This window comes from Dromaius novaehollandiae, chromosome 2, assembly GCF_036370855.1.
Source record: "Dromaius novaehollandiae isolate bDroNov1 chromosome 2, bDroNov1.hap1, whole genome shotgun sequence".
Taxonomy (NCBI): domain Eukaryota; kingdom Metazoa; phylum Chordata; class Aves; order Casuariiformes; family Dromaiidae; genus Dromaius; species Dromaius novaehollandiae.
The window spans coordinates 9779334-9793499 of record NC_088099.1 but is presented as its reverse complement, the minus strand read 5'-3'; the positions used below and the strand labels follow the sequence as shown (position 1 = coordinate 9793499).

General features: G+C 44.1%; 1 long non-coding RNA gene across 1 annotated transcript; it reads left to right on the top strand.

Moving 5' to 3' along the window:
* The first annotated feature begins 276 nt into the window (after positions 1-276).
* On the top strand, positions 277-10930 carry LOC112984815 (uncharacterized). The gene is made up of 4 exons (XR_003259587.2): positions 277-780; positions 2179-2275; positions 7065-9037; positions 9298-10930. It is a non-coding gene; the product is annotated as an uncharacterized LOC112984815 (long non-coding RNA).
* Positions 10931-14166: the final 3236 nt, after the last annotated feature.

Here is a 14166-nt window from a genome sequence, read left to right as displayed (position 1 = left end):
GCCAGATGGTGGTGAAGCAAGGAAACCCTTTGTGCAAACGGAGCGCACATGTGAAAAGTGCTTCTGTAATGTAATCATTGAGACCGGAAGGGTTCATACTGTGTCTGAAAGGAGACAATGGAGACTGGATATATCAACATTGCAGAAATCGAGTTCATTTGCGATTCAGCCCCTTTGACTATGGTTGTCATGAAAACTTCCTACTTTGATCAGCAGAGGGTGGAGAGAAGAGACCTTCCGCGGGGCCCCGGGCGGCCGCGGCGCACTTGGCTCCCCTTCCCGCCCCCTTCCGGAAGGAGCAACAGGGAGAGGAGCAGCTCCTGCACCTTGACCCGTCTGGACGGGGCGCCAAGTTGCGTCCCCGCGGTGCCCCCCTCTCTCCAAGGGCGCCAGGGGCCGCCGGGCCAGGGGGACCTCCGTGCGCCCGGGGGCCACCGTGCCTGGAGCTGGTGCCTCCCGCTGCCTCGATACCCGCCGAGCGCCGGCAGCCCCTCTCTCCCCCCTTCCACGCCGCCTGGCCGACGTTAGCTGTGCGAAGGGTTTGGGGGCAATAGAACGGGGGGGAAAAACCCCAAAATCGATTTTTGCCTCCGATAGGTTCCCAGGGCAGAGCCGGCGAGCTGCTCGGCGGAGCCGCGGCGAGGGACCGGCAGCTGCGAGCGACCGCAAGCCCCGGCGAGGACGCGCGAGATTCGCTCCCAGGCGAGGAGAGAAAACCTATGGCAGACTCTAAAAAAACTCTGTTTTTAATCTGATGCTTACAAACCTGTGAAATCTGCGGTAAGCCAACATAGCAAAAATTAGTAACGTTTTATTTCTAAGCGAACACCGTGTTAGTCTCTCCGCTCTTTCTCGTAAGATAAGTAACTTGGTTATTAAACCCAAGCAGACTGCACTGTTTTAAGCTTCTTGCCATTTTTTTAACATACTCTGTAGTGGCTTCTCAGGGAAACAAGCCGAGTATTTTGAGATAACACTGCGTTTTGTCAGATGCTTTATAGTGTTATTTAGAAACGTATTTGGATCTATTTAGTGCTTCATAAATATGAATAAAGCATTTACAAAAGGCACGTCGCTCGCAGAAGTCGCCCGTGGATTATGCCCCGCGCGTTCAGTTTATACGTTTCAGACTGCCTGGACTGCAGCAGGTCAAAGCTGCGCTTTACTCGGGGCATTTTTAGGAGGGATTAAATATAAATCGTTGCTCCTCAGAAAATACCTCTGTTGCTTTACGTGGGGGAAAGAAGGGAACTGCAGCGCGGGGTAAAACCCCGCATTGCTGCTAAAGCAGTTGCAGATGTTTATAGGCAAATTAGGGCAGGAGGGGAGGTAGGTCGCCTTTTTTCCCGGGCCTTGCTGGGCAGAGGCGGACGCCGCGGCGCTGCCTCCGCGGCACTGCCAGAGGCCGGGCTCGGCAGGCTGAGGTGCTCCCGCGGGCTTAGCGCCCGCTCCTTCTGCCAGTGCTTTTGTGTGTGCGTGGGGTGGCTTTTTGGCTTCAGGAAAGCCCTGTGCACGGGAAAGCGTGCATAGCAATAAACAAAAAAAAAAGAAAAGGCCATGGGGCTGCATTCGGTGTGAGCTTATGCTGGGTTCAGCATCCGGCCTGCCACAAAAGCAGTGTCAAGCTTGGGCAGACCCGTGCTGTAAAGCCGGCGTGCCCGTGCCCAGGGCTGATGCTTCCACCAAGCGCAGCAGTGTTGCGGCTTAAAGCAGCTCAGCCTTATCTGAAATTGTGGCAAATAATGTTTTTTGGGGGAGGGAACACAGCAGAGGGTCATTTTGCTATGGGATGTGACTTTTGCAAAGCAGGTTTTCTTCGGGAGGGCTTTGCTCCGCGGCCGCTCGCGTCGCTGGGCCTCCCCTCGCCGGCGGCTGTTCCGCGGGGCCGAGGCCGGAGCGGTGGGCTGTGGGCTGCCGACCGCGGCCCCGGCGGGCAAACGGGGGTGCCCGCGGCCCGATGCTCCCGCATCCCCAGCGCTGATTTAAAACAGGCTTATTTCGTTTAAACTGCCAGTGCATCCTCCCCAGCCATGGAGCATCCTCCCCGGCCATGGAGCATCCTCCCCCGGGGAAGGCGCTTGCAGCCCGCAGCGGCGCGGGCAAACGGGGGCCGCAGGGCGCCCCGCGTTCCCCCCGCAAAGGCACCGTACCAGTATCCTCCTCTTCTCGTTCCTACAGCGCGAAAGTCTCGTAGAGGAGTATGAAGACGAAACGTGCTCACTTATCGCCCCAGAGGCAGACTATCTAGCTGACAAGCTGTGCAGTGAAAAATCAGGTACTGTGTCTGATGTAACATGTGCTCCCGCCGCAGCCCGACCCCCCCAGCCCGCCGCTGCCTGGGTGCAGCAAAGCGCTTTGGAGGCGAAGGGCTGCGCTGCTGAATGAGCAATGACACTACACGACTTTTCGGCAGCGGCCCCCTTTTAAAAGGTTTTACTAGCTGCTTTTAATTCGGTTGTGCATATCAATGCAGCGTAATTTTCCCAGGCCGGCCAACGTAGCGTGTTTTCCTCCTGGCGTTACGTAATTTTTACTCCGTACGTAGCCGTGCTGTTATCTCCGAGTCAGGAAGGAAAATAACCCTCTCGGAATGAAACGCGGGGATTTTTCCTATTTTTCCCCCAGTATAATTGCTAATTGGGGCCACTAAACTGAAGCAGGGACAATACAAACATGTGTTTAAAAACATGCTGATCATTTTTAAGAGCTCTTCCCCGGCATCAGGAGAGCTCTGACGTGGTCCCTAGCCCACCAGCATCACCTGCTAGGAGGGATGTATCCAAAAATGTTGTCTTCCTCTGGAAAATATATCACTTTCAAATAAATAAGGCCTCTTTTAAATCTTGACAAACTAGGAAAACGCTTGCAGAAATTAATTTTAGCTTATTTAAAATCCTCCTCTGTTTCACTAGTTGGTGCTCTTGTTTCCAAGGTTTTTTTTTTCCCCCTTTTATATTCATTTCTGAATCTAAAAAGCACATCACTCAAGGTGCTAAGTCCTGTGAGATGCTAAATGACGTTGGATTATCCTTTCTCAATGTCCTGCCTTTAGTGATAGAATATGCATGCAAATATTGATCCCCGAATCAATGCTTGTGAATATTGGTGTGTGGTTTTTTGAGCTTTAAAATCTATAATAATTGTTTGTGGTGTAATAAACATAGACCGTAGATGGGCTAAAAGCTGATGAAAGCTGACTCACTAGGAGTTCATAGAAATATGTAGAAGTACTTATACGCATTAGTGTAGTTTTAATGCCTATGGAAAAAGCATAATCTAGTGCACTGGAGGGCTCCATCTGTAATGACACAAAGTTATCTTTATAATCTCTGCAGACAACAGATCTGTAAAAAATAAACTTTCTCCCAAAGTCCTGATTTTTCAAAAATATTTTTCGTGTCATCACGGAGCTACTTTCTCTAGTGTCAAAATGGTAAATATCCAGAGTAAGGAATTATTTTGAAAACAGCATGCTTCCTCCTACATGGACAGCGTTATTTTTGATAGTGACCTATAAAGACAAACTTTCCGGGCAATTCAGATACAATAAGCAGAAGTGCGTACAGGATAATGTAGAAAAAATAATCATCGTGCAGACACGTTTCTCCCAGGATATTGGGATGAATATTCCCCGCTCCAGCCTGGCTGTAGCTGGGTCTGTAACTGTGACCATTTTGGAGGACAATTTGCAGTTTTGTGCATCTTTGGTGATACTACAAAAATGCCAGCTGAAGGTGTGCAAAAACTACTGATATTGAAGCCCATACTTCTAAAATTTCCTCTTTTTTTTTCATGGAGCTGCTGCTTAACAGAAGCTTTTCCTTTTTTCCCTTCGAAATCGCGTGTGGGCTGCAGAACCGGCCGCGTGCGCCCGTTCTGCCCTGCTGTGGCGGGGGAGCGGTTCCCCCTTGCAGCGGCAGCGACGGCCCCGAGCGCGGGCTGGCCCCATGCACGCAGCCCTCCCGCCGGCCCGCTCTGCCTCGCTGGGGAAGCGCAAACGGCGCTCTGCAGAGGGGAAAGAAGTTTCGTTTTCTTGCCTTTTCCTGGCAATTAGTGCAAATAAACCAGCTGCCATTTAGCAAACAGAAGTGGAAGCCGGGGCAGGCATAAGGTGCTTGCAAAAGCGGTGGAAACGCTACGGGGGAACGCTAAAAACACAGGCAAGAAATTAATGCACCGCTCCACGTATCATCTGGTTGCCCCTTTAAAAAAATGTCAGGACGTTACAGGATAAACAGAAGACTTAAAAAAAAGAAAAAAAGCCACAATGGCATTTTTTGAAGCTAATCGCTATAACAAGGTCTAAAGAGGGCTGAAAAGTATTAAATTGCATTAAAAATAATAAAAACATGCTTCCCTGAATGTGGTAGCATTTCGAAGCTGCTAAAGAAAAGCAGCAATACCTGAAATAGCAGGGAAATGCCTACCAGGATTTTTCCAGGGAAAATAGATCCAGGCTCCCCTGGATTTGGAAACTATGGTTCTTTGAAATTGTGTCAAGATCCATGCCAGCTATGGAGCACTTACATATAATTTACAAAAGAATACAACTTGCAGGATACAATGAGAGTTATATTATTAAGGCTTATCTATCTTACAATGGTAATTTTCATTAATACGTTATATTAAAGCAATATTACAGCCTTATCGTCTCACTGTAAATTATTGGCTCTTTTTATTCAGAGCTCCGTGTGTTCATGCAAAATACCATTTGCAACTTTTTTTTTGGCAAATTATCCTACTCAATGACAGAAAGAGTATATAAAACCTCTCCATGGGCCATTTGCAGATTTTGAAGCTACAGATTTCACTATACAGGAAAAAAAAAAAAAAAAAGAAAAAAAAGGGTCAGTGATGTAATCTTTTCATTCCTGTGCTTTTAATTCTGTTTTAAAAACTGTATGGGTGAACGCGGCTTATTTCTTGTGGCCCATCACAGACATTAATGTTGTTGCAATGAAATCCTGCAGGGCTCTAGCAAAATAAGACGGGCTGCAGGTTCCTCTGAGCCGACAAACATGACGTTAATGGAAGTCATGCATATATGAAGGAAAAAACCCTTCTCCAGAAGTCGCATTTAGTACTTTTTTTTTAATCCGAAGATCTTCCTGGAGCTTTCCGTGGGGCTACTGTACGCGGATGCTCCTTGGGTGATTAAAAAGTGGGAAACTTGAATGAAGTCTTTTAGAAGGATCAAACCGTTTGAGATGTACAAGCGCAGATCCGTTTTCTGTCATGTATTCTTTGATCACGCAAAAAGTCGCCGTGCGAGACAGGCAGTCAGAACCTGCTGAGACACACCTTCAGATCCTCTCTTCGCGCGCCGAAAAATCGCCCCGTTGTCTGTGCAGGGTGCTACCTCGTCCTCCACGTTCAGCAGTGTCGCGAGAGAAGGACCCCGAGGCCAGTGAGAAACCAGAAACCAAGGGTTGTGCTAACGTATAGCCTAGTGCCAGATGATTTATAAGTGGAAAATAATGTAATACCACGTCTTTTATGAGTGGTGAAAGCTACTGTTTAAATAACACCAGGACTTCTGCTATGTCCTTTTCTTATGCGCTCCCAGCTATAAAAATATGCTGTTCGGCTAAAATCTTCCAGTCCTGGTTTTATCTTAAAAGTGACCTAACTCGTGTGCTGCTTTATTTAGCTGTTTTGAAGGTCTGAATATAATTTCGGCACCCGATGTTGAGTTATACAAGAGTGAAACAAAACACTTTTATTTGACTGCAAAGAAATATAGAAGCCTCTTTCTGCACAATTATCACTCAAACTATTGTGTTTTTGCAAACCGATACTTTCTAGGAGGCGAGTTCTCAGCGAGAACTACTCTCCTGGAGAGTTTAACAAAGCTAGGAGCTACAGCAATTAAAAGCAACTAAAATGTCTGTGTTGTGTATGTGCAGAATATTAAACCTCCATTAAGCCAGTTACCATTTACCTTAATACCATCTGCTAGATGATGGAAAATAAAGGCGCTATATTGGTTATGAAGCTGGGATTTAATGCTGCCACAGTACTCTGGACTTACATATTTTCTCACATTTTTCTCGCCATGCAACCAGGAAAGAGAGCAGTATATAGAGAGATTAGCGTTTTAGTCCCCTGCCCTGCAATAGGATCTGTTCGCACAGATTTCAGTGAATGTTACCGGGGAGTGAAAGATCCATATTGGTAGCTTTTATTAAAGAACTGGGCCATGACACTCCTTGTTTTAAAATACCAACTTTGATTAAAAGTGGATTTTCACTGTAGCAATAAGATTACGCTCGGAAGAGAAGTAAATGCTAATTTAAGCACTAACGTGAGCCACGTTGGCGAGAGGTGGAATATCTGGTGTGTTTACTAGCATGGCTGAATTTTTCTTGGGGCACAATATGCCCAGATGAGGTCTCCAAGACCGACCCCTGCATGAGGGCGGCCAAGGGAGGACCGGGACGTGCCCCAAGCCAGGCTCGAGCCCCGCTCGCCCGGTGGCATCGCCGCGCGACCCGGCGCGCTCCCTCGCTTGGGTTGCTCACAGCTCTTCCTCGGTAAACTCTCCGTGTGTGTTTTTGTGATGTGATAATTATTAGAGACTCCAGGATTGTGCAGCTCTTAGTGGGATAACTTTTCAATTAAAAAAAGCACCTCTTCCTCGTATTTTAAACATTTTGCGGAAATGTCACCTCACCTGGGGTTGCACAAGTCGCATTCATTCCGTTTCAGAGACGAGACGGACCCGGGGTTATTTAACGCGTTTGAGGACAGGAGCTGAGGACAGATTTTCTACTGTATTTTTGTTTTTGTATTTTTTTTAATTCTTCTTGCTCGGTTTCAAACTCTAGGAAAATAACTGGACTCATGTTGTGGCTATACCTCACACGATTACTTTTTTCTGATTTATTGGGCAAAACTATTTTAATGTGCTGAGTATTTTTACCTTTCAGTGATGAAAGTGCTTGAAGAAGAAAAAACATATTTTTCCAGATAGCAAATTATATTTTTATTAAAAAAAGGATGCTCTCAACAAAAAGTTACTGTTCAGAACATGAGTAAATGACACGCAATTTTTTCTTCCCTAGGTGCCTGCGAAGAATTTGCTCCTTGCACAGAGTTAGAGAAGAGATCAGCTACTCCTTTTACAGAGCGAAGTAAGATGACAACACCATTTTTTTCTTGAGATATCAAGTATCGATTGCTTTCTTTTCTTGCCACTGTAGTGCCTCCTGTATTTTTTACTTTAAATGTCCACACATTCCTTATTCTTTCATTTTAGGTGGCTTTCTATTAAAGCATTTTAAATTGAAATATGCTGAGTTTTTGCAAGAACATTAAGTTTAGTAGGGATTTGGCTAGTGGCCTTATTTCTTGTGTTTAAATTTTTTTGTACTCCAAGGTATTCCTCTCAATTGTGCTGTTTTTCACAAAAATAAAAGAATTTTAAAGAATGTAAAAGAATTAGAGTATGTAAAAATTGAGATTTCCGCTTAAACAGAAAATGATAACTAATACGATTGCAATAAACTCGTTACTTTTTCATTTTTCATTACTCCTTTGTTTTAACAGATAATCAATTTGTTTGTATTTCTGTACTAGAAAAGAGTTTAGAGTGCTGCTCAGTTTATATTCCTGCTCTTGAGATGTTGATGGGAAACTTCCCAAATATTTATTCTTCTAAAGGTGAAATAACTTACTGAAATGCGTGTAGTTTCCTTAAAACAAACCATTCCTTAAAATTTCCATATCAAAGCACTACTGATCCCGGTGTGAATGTTCATAGACCCTGCAAGCATGATTGCTGTATTAACTTAAAATTAAAGTTTCCTTGATGGAAAAATGTCAAAAAACATCAAAATATTCCAGATAGGTCATATGCCTTTCATTACTGTTTTTTGATACAAAAATATTTACTAATCAGTGCAAAACATTTGTCTATAAATCTCAATACTTTGCAATATAATTTTCTTATAATCAATATCAGCCTTTGGATATATTAATAATCTAGCTACCGATAACTTTCTCAGTAAAAATCTTTGCTTAAAATAATACTTCTTTGCTTATTAGAAATATGTAAGTATATTCTGCACTCGTTCCACACGTAGGGTGCCCAGAGCTGTAATTGCAGGTCAGGGTGCTGGTGTTTGCCCCAAATGATGAAGTGTGAGAATATGGGCTTCAGGCTCAGATATCCTATGAAAATGCTGTCTAAAGAGGCTTGAATTACTGAACTGTGGTTTTAAGGCAATGAGGATAGTTCATTCAAAACAGTACAAAGGTCCCGTAAAATGTTTAGCGGAAAAGTAAGCTTTATAACTGAAAAAAATTCTAAAAATATGTATGTCACCTTTAGTGTAGTTCTAGTAACGACTGGAGAATGTAAAATGCTGAAAGGTACTGTGGAAAAAAAACCATAATGATTAAAAATCTCTTAGTGTATCTAAGTTTTTTTAAGTTTATTTACAGATTTTTTTTCAGTATTTGTAGAACTAAGTATTTAGAGGATAACACAGCCCATCCCTCGGTCAGTGTAAATTGTATCTTCACAGAAGCCGTTCGAGCAACACTGATTTACAGCAGTGTAACACCTGGTTCCAGAAATTTGTTACACAAGGATTTGCTGCCTGATTGCATGTTTCTAAAGGTGCTCTAAGTTTTCTCTCAGTGTGGTGCATCTCCTGCCATTCCTCACTCACAGTTCAGTTTTGCAGACCACTTCGGCAAAAGTTGCAGGTTGGGTACCATGGGGCAGCTGCACTGTTTAAAATGGAAATACCTGCAGAATTTAAGGAAGACTTTCTTCACACTTAACCCAGTTCGACATCATCTTTCATGCATATGTAAGCATTCATTTTTAAAGTAACTTTCAAATCTTTGAGCTATCTTTCTGCTTCGTTCTTCAGGGTGGGTTCAGAATGACCAGCTTTTGCTGAGGTGGGATCTTCGATGTGGAGATTAAAACGGGTTGCGCCCTCACCCCATGTGCAGGACATAAAGCCTGACCAGTTATGCCTTCAGCTGGCTTCAACAGGAAAATGTTTCTTATCCAGGCTCAAATGTAAGACCAGCTTCAAGAGTTTGGATTCACCTCTTATCTACACTTTGTGAAATCTGTTGATTTTGTGAGGGGACAGAAAAGTAGGATTTGGCCCAAAGTAGATTTAAAAAACATATATTGCAAGGTCACATAAAAGCAACACAGACACTTGGAAGCCAAACAGACATTTCGAAGTCTAGCCAATTTTCAGAATATCATAATCACCTTACTTTTAATCACATCATTTTCTGTGAATTTAAAAATCTTTTTCCTCTCTCCAGTTTCCTCTCTTTGTTGTTCAATGCGGGAGACTCATGAAAGCAACAAAGAAAATTGATTATCGAGGAGAACAGCGCAGTGCGAGGCACCATCCATTATCGAAAGACCAAAATAAACAAAGCAGGGTAGAAATACCGGATCCGTTTTTTTTTGGAGAGGGGGGGTCTTTTTTGTTTCAGAGGGAACTTTTACAATGTCTGTAACAGCGACTGCTGTATTATTTCAGGCAGGTGGATATGCACTCCGCATTGCTCACGATTTTGATATAAAAGAGAACGTGACTACCTGGCCGGGTGGTTTCACTGAGCATCCACTCCTCTAGTGCCGTGCTCAACGCGTGCACTCGGCCACCGAGGTTAACGCGGTTTATGCTGAGGAAATACTGCTAGGCAGCGGTATTGGTGTACGGCCCTTCGATACACATGTCTTTATTAAAACAACAGTGTGCACATTTACATTCTGTCTTTGAATTTCGCAGTGATAAACTACCGGAGGATTTTTGTATGGCATCATGTTGTATTTACACATTGAGGATAAGATACGGGCCGGATTCATCACTGTGTCATCCCGGCCCTACACTAGTGTAACTCGGGTGCAACTGGAGCAATGCTGTAGTGGACCACATCTGATACTTACTGTGACCAGCCTGCAAAGGACTTTGGGGTAAATATTCAGATTGTTTTAATATCGCATTATTGAAGCAGATATCGAGAAGCAAACTTTAAATTTGCGAGGCCCTGTGTGAAGCACGCTGAAGTAGGGCTCAGTAAGAAATGCTGTGTCTAAAAAAGGATTCATGCATTTTATCTTCTGTGAATTAGCAGATTAGGTAAACGATACGATGAAGAATGGCCTGCTTGGGATCCCGTATATCTAGATATTTACATTGCTGTCATATCTCAGTGACTAGTGAAATACTATTGCTTCACTGCTAATAAAAAGTAATCCACTGTAATAACTGGACATAGACAGCTTGCCATCCAGTGCTGTTATCCTCACTCTCCCCCAACAGATGAGCATCTCAAAACCTATGGAAAATAGGAGAAATATGTCCTGACTACAGACTCTATTCTCCCTTATTTATCTCAACCTACTGTGATGAAATCAGAGAGTTACAGACATGTATCCAAAGGCATAATCAAGCCTTTTATCACTGCAACAGAAACATAAAGGTTGTTTGTAAGAATGGAGGACCAGATCCTTGCCCAGAGCAAACAGCTTCAGTCGACTGACTTGGATAGTAGAGCTGTTGCATCTAAATTCGGCAGGCTGTGCGTCCCTGGTTTGAGATGACTATTAAAATTACACATTTAGTTTGGAATGGTTTATTTTGCTTTCCATGCCAAATATGCCAGGAAAAGACAACATTTCTGGTGACAGATTTTATTTCAAATGTGGCTTACTCAGAAGGAGTGGAGGCCACTAAATTCATTTCATTTAGGAACGGAAAGCAGATGAAGCGAGATCCTGACTGGGAAAGATCAATGCTTTGTTTACTAAGATAAGCCCTAAAAACAAGGTCGTTCGCTAACAAGTCATATTTTCTATTCATATTTGTCTCTGTGGTCTGACATTTGCTCATACGTGTGATAGCTTCATCAAAATACAGTTTCTAGAAAATGCATTTTACTAGTCACTATTTCATTGACATACAGAAGCATCGTGTTAGAGTTTTATGAACAAAATATTAACTTGTATGCGTTCCTAATGCATATTAAGTTTATCAAAAATGAGGGGCACCAGATATATATATAATGAAATGCTATTAATGGGTCTTACAGCAGGAGCTGTGAGGAATACCTCGTAATTATAGCATACACAGCCATGTATGGCATACTTTGTTATGGAGGCTTAAGTAGGTAATTAGTATTACGGTTATGGAGTTGTGAGTTATCTTGAATTATGTCAGTCTCTGAAAGCTGCCCTTACTTTTAGTGCTGGTGGTGAGGATGAACTGGGTTACACTGAGAAACTACCTCGCTGGGCCAGGCAAGGGCCAGAGGCAGGAGCATTCCCAGCACCTGAGGCATGAAGATGGCAATCCCGGGGGCTAGGAAAGGGGGTGACGGGAGAAATGCTCTTGATACGTTTTTATGGGCAAAGTGTGCATTTCACAAGAGCATATATGCCTTATATTGTCTAATCAGGGGATTTTGGAGACTGTGTGGAAAGGGGGAAAGCCTTCAGTAAGGAAAAAGCATGAAAGGTTAGAAAATAAATGCAAGGTGGAGTTGACACACTCTTAGCTTCCACACAAACATGTGTAATGCCGGAGCAATGCTGTAACAGCACACACTGCTGTAGGACTGTTGATTTAACACACAACTGTGCTTAATGCAATGTGGGTTAATGCAGAATCTCTCTGTAGGAGCGTCTCAGCAAGGCTTGGTGAGAAGGAGTAGGAGAGAGATCAATTCACAAAGCTCATTTAGACTGATTGAAAAGCTTTGGAGAACAAGGGTGTCCTCACGCCTTTAAATGTATTTACAGAATTGGCCGGTTTAATGGCATTCAGCAATAAACTCCGTCGCCTTCAGGAGCAATTGATAAAGGTCCTGGTAACTGCCTGCTCCGATCTACTTTGGGGAATGTTAATAAACTGGTACCCAAGGACTCCTAGGTGTGTGCCGCGGATGAGAGGGAGCTAAATGTCAGCTAATTAAGCAGAGCTGAGACCATGAAAGATCTTGCGAGTTAGAAGTTAAATATTAATATTGGTTTCAAACTTTATGAAAGCTGGCTTAGTGGCAGAGAAGCAGAAGGGATATATATCCAGCAGGTTCGTGACATTTTCTATTTCTAGTTAACCTCACAGACGCATTCTAAACCGGCTGAAGTTTTCTCAAAGCAAATTCTGGAAGATCAGCCAATGAGGAATTATAACAACCCTTGAGGTGACACAGACGTTAATGAAGGAAGAAAGAAAAGATTTCAATATGGCAATGTTTCTCAAATGGTGAAAAATCCTGCCTGTCATATTAAATGTGACATGAACAAAAGGTGAGGGTTCAGAAGGGCTCAGTGCTCAGCAAGCACGGCGTAGGCAGGGCTGTATTTATCTGGCTGTGCGTGTTCCTCACTTCTGCTAATTCCCTTTATTGGAACTGCACTCCAGCCCGTGGCAGTGTCACACGAGCACTGAAGCAGCATCGGGTTGCCACTACTCAGATCTGTGGAAAGGGCCAAATACATCTGAAATAAGGTCAGCTACAGCCATTTCCCCTTGAGCAGGACCAAGGAGAGGGATATAATTTTCAGCGTGACACTGGTACTCATAAAGAGTGGAAAAATCACGGATAAGCACTAGGAGACATTTATCCTGCAGTGGCCAGAGTATCTTGTGATGACCTGTTCTGTCTTTGGATTTCATCATTATCTTTCCTTATTACAAACTGGGCTACAGAAGCGGTCCTCAGCCCTGCCTGAGATCGGGATCCCATATGCTTGGCCTTGCCTAAACAGCAGAGTTAATTCACACTGAGAGCTTACTCCTGTCACCAAACACAAGATGATGTGGGTGTATTGCTCCTTAATTTTCACAGATCGAGAATGCAGAGATTAAACAACTTGCCCACCCTTGGGCTTATTTATTGTTGGGCCAGGTCTTAACCACACAACCATCCTTGCTGGCCTCAGCAGCAATGATAAATCATTTGAAAGTATGTGCTTGGGACAGAGAGGAGTTTTTAAGAGCCAGTTTGCTGATATCAAAGAAGATGGAGGCTTGCATTAACTTTTTTCACTAAACTGTATCTTCATGACCAAAAAAGAGCATGAATACTTTTCCACTACATGTGTTTAGTTGAGTAAGGCTGCACCTTACAGGGGTTTTCGGCAGTGCTAAGCTGCTAAACCCAACACTGTTAGCTGGCTGCTTGGTGGCCTCGGTTGTCCCCCCAGACTGCTGCACACAGCTCTCAACGTGTTTGCCTGCGATGCGATGGCGGGGGCTCAGTTGTGTCACACTAACTGAACTGTAAAATATACTCCGTTTTATCCAGCACGACAAGGCTCTGGGCTCTTCTGGAAGAAGAAAAAGAACCAGTATCATTCATAGCCCGTGAAATTTATGACTGCTGTTACAATGTATTTGAAGATTTTCCTGACACATTGAGGTGGCTAAGCGAGCAGAGAGGAGAGGTGCCGATAGAGCCGGTCTTGGCAGGCCTGGGCAGTGTTGCTTGCTATGAAAAGGCCTGCTTAGCTTTGTTTTCTGCACACAGGTTTGTCTTTGGCACGTGGGACGTGGCTTGCTCTGAATGTCGTGGTGCCCTTGAGCAGCACCGTTCCCCGTTTGGCTCCATCAATACGGATCCCTGAGGAACAACATCACGGTTATCCTGTTAGGCTCAGACAAAGCATCACCTAACAAAAGAAACAGAGTATGAGCAGATTTTATGTTTAGAGTGAAGCATGCAAAAAGAGCGCCACAGAGCCCTCTATGAGCCTCCAGGTGCTTTGTGCCTATGCCACCAAAGCTGGGGAGCCTTGTGTTAGGCTTTGGTTATCGATACATCCCTGTGTGTGTTCTTCTCTCCCAGTTCCCCCATTACCACTGACTTTTGGAATCTAAAACTGAGCTGTCTAGGTTTGGTAGATCTTGCAGGTTCAAATATCTTCCTTCCTTCCAGTCCTCTGGGCTTCATTCTAGTTCAGTTGGTATTGCCAGCCTCCAGCCCCAGACTGTGACACTGGCTTTCCTAAAGAAGCTTCACATGCATAATTAAGTAAACTGTAACACTGAGCCTTGCACTTTAACATTTGTCTACCTGGACTGGGCTTAGCTGAAACTGGCTGTGTACCCTGGGGCCCCCCAAGTCTTGCTTTAAGACACCTGGGGTTAGAGGGCTGGTGGGCACTTAAGGATGGTG